Source organism: Papaver somniferum, unplaced genomic scaffold (genome assembly GCF_003573695.1).
Source record: "Papaver somniferum cultivar HN1 unplaced genomic scaffold, ASM357369v1 unplaced-scaffold_107, whole genome shotgun sequence".
NCBI lineage: Eukaryota > Viridiplantae > Streptophyta > Magnoliopsida > Ranunculales > Papaveraceae > Papaver > Papaver somniferum.
In genome coordinates this window covers 6,193,413-6,200,630 of record NW_020619603.1, presented here as the reverse complement: position 1 = coordinate 6,200,630, position 7,218 = coordinate 6,193,413, and the positions used below count along the sequence as shown (strand labels likewise).

The following is a 7,218-nucleotide window of genomic DNA, read 5'->3' as shown; positions in this document are numbered from 1 at the left end:
TCGCGAGAATGTAGGGAAGCTTGCGAGAGAACTTGGCATGTGTGCAAATTAAGATCCAACGTGAGCCTGCGAGAACATCGCACGGTGATTCCGAAATTAGGGGAAATGTTAGCTGTATCCCACCACATATGAGCTGTTATCCACTATGTAAATATCTATATAAAGAGAAAGATAGGAGAGAGAAAACGAACGGGTATTATTATCTTCTTATTCTTCCCCAAAAACCAGAGATAGAGAGAGAGCTCCAAATACTCATTAATGGAGTCTAAATGTAATTCATATGTAATTCAATGATCATAGTGAAACCTAACCCCGTGGATGTAGATCAAATTGAACGTACCACGTAAATCTTGTGTCTTATTTTCTATTTTCATTATCTTTATCTTTATTTTCATATCAAATAAGTTTAGATCTAGAAATCATAGTCATGATAATACAAGGGGTGTGTTGTAGGATTTCCTGCAACTACATAATGGCGCTAGAAACAGGGACGAGTAAAGGATTTATCCTTCCTGTAACTTGTTGATTCAAGAAATTTTCATGAAGATTCATATTTTATAGATCTACAAAATTTAGGTTCAAAAATGGAAATTTTGTTGAAGAAATCACACTTTCAGCGAGTAAACATCATCAACAATTCAAAGACATGCAAAAAGTGAGAGAAAAAATTAGTTGTTGTGGTGAAATTTAAGGAGAAAATCGAAGTTTCAGTGGAAGATTTTCATGTTCAGGAGAAGAAGGCAAATGTGAAAGAAATTAAGGAAGGACGAAGAAAAGATAAGAGGCAGATGCTGCAATTTCTATTACAAACAAAAATTCGCACAGATGGTTTGAGCTGGAGCGAGTAAGCGATAGGTCACGGGTTCGAATTTCGCAGAGACACATATTTTTCATTTTCTTCTCATTTGCATGGGAGAATAAAAGAATAAGAGAAAAACATTGTGCGTTTATTTCGCAAAGAGATTCTTGAACATATTTTTCATTTTCTTCTCATTTGCATGGGAGAATAAAAGAATAAGAGAAAAACATTGTGCGTTTATTTCGCAAAGAGATTCTTGAACAGTTGGTCAAGAGAACAATATGTACGTTCGTGGTCGCAAGTTCGAACTTCCCTGCGAGCATAGTTTTCTTATTTTTTACAGATAGCGAAAAAATGAATAATTTCGCAATATTGTTTCATTAGTTCGCAAACAAGAGGTAGCACAGTTGGTCAAGCTTCGCTAGAGTGAGTTGTAAGACTCGAGTTCGAATCCCTCATCAAGCTTAATTTTTCGCACATTTTTGAAATCCTAAAGGCGAAGAAATGGAATAAAGTACAACATTGTGTATTTCTTTCGCAAGCAACAAGTAGTGCAGATGGTCAGAGAAGGAGTATGCAAACTAGAGGACATGGGTTCGATTATCCCTGCGACCAAATAATTTTTGCTTCGCAAATATTCATTTCGCAGAGTTGATATTTGATTACTTCGCACAGTCTTTGATTATTTCACAATAGAGGGTTAGGACAGTTGGTCAGGAGGCATGAATGCAAGCAGCAGGTCGGGATCAATTCTTGCTTCTCGCATGTTTATTTTTATTATGCGAAATTTATACAGAGTTGCCTCTTACACAGTTGGAATTTGATTACTTCGCAAGAACTTTGATTATTTTGCAAAAGAGGCTTAGCACAGTTGGTATGGTGCGAGAAAATCCAAGAAGCAGATCAAGGGTTCAAATCTCACTTCTCACACTTCTTTTTGCTGCGCGAAATTCATACATTTCAAGGCATTTATTCACCTCTCTGATAACAACAGCGACTCACATGAAAGATAAGTACCACTTCCTTGAACATTTTACTTTATACTAAGAACGAATAAAAAGATTTTTGATTTGATTTACAAAAAGCGATTCAATCGCACGATAACAAAAATTTCAAGATTTCAAAAATTACAAAGATTTCAAGATAAAAAAAAATTACAGAAAATAAAAGATTTTTGATTTGATTTACTAAGATTTCAAAGATTTCAAGATTTCAAAGATTATGAAAGATTACCAAGATTTAAAGATTACAAAGATTTCAAAATTACAAAGATTGCGAGATTTCAAAATTACAGAAACCTGAGAAAATTCAATTTACATATTTCTCTAGAATATTTCTTTTGCAGAGAATAAAAAGATTTTTGATTTGATTTACAAAACGCGATAGAATCGCAGAATTACAAAGATTTCACAACTACAAAGATTTCAGAGTTACCATGTATTAGAATTTCTCTTGAATACTTATTTTGATTCAAATGATATGATATTATGAGAATGAAAGAATTAATGAAAGAGATGACAGAAATGATATATTATTATGAGAATGAAAAGAAGAATGAGAGAATAAAGAGAAGCGAACATTTTGCAGAAACAAAGAGAAGCGAAAATTTCGCAGATAGGGGCGAACCTTTATGGCGTACACCCTAGTTCGCGAATAAAATTTCGCAAGAGGCAAATGTAAGACCTAAAGTACGTCATATAAGGGGGTACCTGTTGCATGGCTCAGGGAAAGGTTACACCGCCCCCGGAACCTGAGTCATGAATATTTGGGATCAATAAAGCCCATCCAGGAGAGGCACCTTGGATTCTCAGCTTAAGCATATGACTTAGGTTGGGCGACTAAGGTAATAAGGACTCTCCCAAGGAGTGCAGAATCTGATCAAGGTGCCGAGGTACACGGTTGAGTCAAGAGTGCCAGGGGCGTTTGAAGCGTCCTTGCCATTCTTGACAAGTCTTGGATTATACTGCACTTGACCCGAAGAAAACCCCACTTAGGGTGCAGTCTCCTAACCATAAGCCCTATAGGTAAAAGGGATAAGAGGCTACGAAAACAACTGGTTGTTGTTAAGACCGGATGGGAGGAGCTAACCTTGTATGGTAGAAGTACGCCTCCTTGAAGGGGCAACCAGGGGTAGATAAGGGAGGCACCCTCCATTAGGGAGCTGATAAGTGTCTTAAGACGCAAATGTCATGAGGCTTTTTACTCACAAGGGTATTAAGGCTTGTCATATTTGTGCAACAATCCTGAAGAGGAAATAGTACTAGAGAAAAAGATAAGACGAGATCAATGGGTCATTACATGAAAGTGTGAAGACGTCCTGCGATTTCGCCGCAAGACGGCAATGTCATGGGGCTTTATTTTCGCAAGAATATTTAGGCCTGTCATATTGTCGCAACAATCCTGAAGAGGAAATAATACAAAAGAAAAAGTTAAGGCAAGATCAATGGGTTTTTGCATGAAAGTGCAAAGACGTCCTGCGATTTTGTCGCAATGACAAGAGGTGGCAAAATAAGACCTTTAACTAAGAAGGAAAAATAAGACCACATAAGAAAATGAGTAAGCAAGTAAGCTTGCGAGAACAATTATATGTAAGCAAACAAGCTTGCGAATATGTACATGGAAATGAAACTGAGGCAGTGAAAATGCCGCAGACTTGATATTCTGATCATACTGTTGTAAGATACTAATAGTGCAGGAAAGAGGAAAGATGAAACACAAGTAAGAACTTGTGAGGAACAATAACTACACGAAGAGGAATGCATACATTGAAGAAAAAGCCAGAGAAATGAAGAATGGAAGCAATTTAAAGCTACATCAATTTTAGACGGCAAAATGAGCTAAGTAACACAAACATTAACTATACATTGCAATAGATAAGCATTCTCATCATACAAGCATCATACTCGCATCATAAAAGCATTGCACAAGCATTTCATGGCATACACATTTCATAACATAATCATCACATAAGCATTAGATTCTCAGAGTTATTCAGAATTTCGCAGAATTATTCAGAATTTCGCAGAATGGTTCAAAATTTCGTCAAATGTGTCAGAATTTCGCAGAATGTGATTATTCCGAACGATATGACTATTTCGCTCAATTATTTCACACAATTATAAGCAACTTGAAGAGATTATACTATCGCATGAGCACAACACATGAGACAGAGGCAAGATAAGAATGAGGAAACAATTCGCACATTCAACATTTTCTCAAAGATTGTACCCTCATAGATAAAGAACAGAGGCAACTATGGATTACCAAGAAAACATTTTATGTTCTTTATCTTCTCGGAGAGAATCACCAAAAATGGAGTAATAATTTCGCATGATAGAGGCAATACTTATTATTCTCATTCAAGGACGGATACTTCTTATTTTTTGAGAATTGAATATTTCTTATACTTCATCGAGGATACTTCATGCTTCTTATACTTCTTCAAGGATACTTCATACTTCACATACTTCAAGAGATGATACTTCTTATTTACTTCGCAACGTTCCAGAACTTCACAAAAGAATAGAAGCAAGTACGTACTTTTCAAGTCCAGTATTCTTTCGCTCGTTCCTTCATCAATAAAGATTAAAGACTACTCCAACAACTTCAACAAGACGGATTTTTCCTTAAAGATTGCTCTTCAAGCAATATTCAAGAAAAAAGAGGCAAGATGTAGGATCCAAATATCGCACAATAATAAGATCTCGCGAGAATGTAGGGAAGCTTGCGAGAGAACGTAGCATGTGTGCAAATTAAGATCCAACGTGAGCCTGGGAGAACATCGCACAGTGATTCCGAAATTAGGGGAAATGTTAGCTGTATCCCACCACATATGAGCTGTCATCCACTATGTAAATATCTATATAAAGAGAAAGGTAGGAGAGAGAAAAGGAACGGGTATTATTATCTTCTTATTCTTCCCCAAAAACCAGAGAGAGAGAGAGCTCCAAATACTCATTAATGGAGTCTCAAAGTAATTCATATGTAATTCAATGATCATAGTGAAACCTAACCCCGTGGATGTAGATCAAATTGATCGAACCACGTAAATCTTGTGTCTTATTTTCTATTTTCATTATCTTTATCTTTATTTTCATATCAAATAAGTTTAGATCTAGAAATCATAGTCATGATAATACAAGGGGTGTGTTGTAGGATTTCCTGCAACTACAATTGTTCTTCTTTGGTACAATTACCACTGGTATAGACGCATGCGCGATGCGCCTGCCTATTCGTTCCAGAGCATATCATTCAATAATTTTTCAATTACATATACTAATTTTACACACCCAAAAGAGTGTAATCACATATCATAGTAAGCAAAACGATATCAGTAATTCTGCCTTACAACAACCGGTGGCCGCTTCTTGGTTGCTGATTCTAAGGCTAAGTAAAACACTATCAGCAACGAACACTTATAACAACTCATGGCCGCTTCTTGCTCTATGATTCTAGGGCTGCGACGGGTGAAAAAAAGACTTCCTTGCCTTCCATCGCTACAAAGAGGTATATCCTGGATCAAAAAACATAAAAGAGAACTTCTATAACCGGTGCTTTGCATGCTAATTCTAATGATTCAAAAACGAATAGTGGAGAATTTGTTGGCCTATCAACTTCGCAAATCACCTTAATAATATCTTGCCACAACTGCTAAAGCATTAGACCCTGTTTTGTATGCACGGCTTAATGGAAACCACCATCAGTAGCTAATTTTTGTACCTCTCCGATGCACCTGCACGAAAAGGAGAACGTACTTGGTTCACACCTGATATGAGGTCTAATTGAAATACACGACAAATTTATTAGGTGATTTAAGAGCATTTGTAGAACCATGGTATTTTCAGTTAGACATGGCCAGAAATCAAGAACGAAGTTCGGCTTGGAACACCTTTGTTATGACAGATAACAACCTGACGTGTACTGCACATCTCAACTTCGGTATTACACAGCCATTAATTGAGGTATAGAGAGACATACCAACCTCTAATAGTTTGATTTCTCAACTTTACCTTTCTTAAATAAAAAACATCAGTAGCTTAAGAGTTTTGGTTGGAACCAAATTGAAGTGGTGTTCCGGCAATTTTGGGCTAGGAAGATACCGTACTCGCCTAACCTTAGATTATTTCGATGTTGGCTAAACAAACAAAAAGTTGTGAGATAATTCGAAAAGTATGATGCAGAGGTCTAATAGAATCACATTCTTCACTTTTTTCCTATAGCGCTCTTACAGTAAACATACACAAAATCGTCAATCCGTAGTCACTATTAGTAATGCATATGATGCATGGTGTATGTTATAGATTCATGTTATAACCCCACCCACGAATCGCACCCTCTTTTGTACAAACGTATGAGAATAAGTTGAAAGTCAAATTTGAACATGTCTTTTCTCCCAGGAAAATCAACAAACAACTGAACTTCACAAAATTTTAAAACAAAATTCACAAATTTAATGGGTACTTTGAAAGTGAACACAGGTATAAAACATGCATTTTCCGAAATTATAAGATAAAGAATCAAAAAAAATGGCAACTGCAATTGGGAAACAAAACTCAAAATATAGGTCAACTAAGAGTAGAAAATTGGTAAAAAATATTCATGAATTTGAATGAATTAGATTTGGGCTTGACGAACCTTGATAGATGAAGACAAAAATTCGAGGATAGAATGAATCAGATTGTAATCTGCCTCGTAGCCGTTGTTGTACTGCAGCTGTTTTCACGGTTGGGGCGTGTTCAAAGAGTAGAGAGCACCGCAGAGAAGACGAAGATGAAAAGAAGCGGTTTAGTAAAATGCAAAGATTAGCGAGGATAGTTTAGTAAAAAAGGGGTCCCCGGTCGAAAAGTCTCCATTTTCTTTATTATAGTAAGATATTCGCGATCCAATCTGGATATTTCACGGGCTTTATGATGCCTGCCTTCATCATCTTCTGAAGTTCCTTGTCAATTTGCTCATGATAGGTCCTCGCTATCTTCCTTATCCGTTGTCTTACTGGCTTGATTGATGGGTCTAGTTTCAACCGATGACACACAACACGCGGATCAATGCCTGGCATTTCCTCCATGCTCCACGCAAATATGTCACCATATTTTGTTAATAGTTCCACCAACCTCCTCACTTCTTCCTCCTCCATCTTCGTCCCAATTTTTATGATTTTTGGTTCGTCTTCCGTTCCTAGATTTACATCTTTCGTCGGTTCGACTGCGGCGAAATTCAAGGTTGGATCTCCCAACGGGGTTGGTTCTTTTATGGGCTTCGCGGGTTCTCCCTCCTTTTCTGATACCTCGCTAGGTATTGCCCACCCTTCTTTATCCTTTGCGAGGTATACCCGTAATTCGCCATCCTTCTTCAGCTCCAGTACCTTCCTCTTTTGTTCCTTCTTCCTTTTTACTTTACTCTCGTAAATATCAACATCTTTT

The 7,218-nt window shown here is 37.0% G+C and overlaps 1 long non-coding RNA gene across 1 annotated transcript; it reads right to left on the bottom strand.

Annotated features, from left to right (window-relative positions):
- Nucleotides 1-4,998: 4,998 nt before the first annotated feature.
- On the bottom strand, nucleotides 4,999-6,566 carry LOC113327786. Its single transcript, XR_003349213.1, has 3 exons — nucleotides 6,434-6,566; nucleotides 5,426-5,531; nucleotides 4,999-5,312 (listed from the first exon to the last, which is right to left on the bottom strand). It is a non-coding gene; the product is annotated as an uncharacterized LOC113327786 (long non-coding RNA).
- Nucleotides 6,567-7,218: the final 652 nt, after the last annotated feature.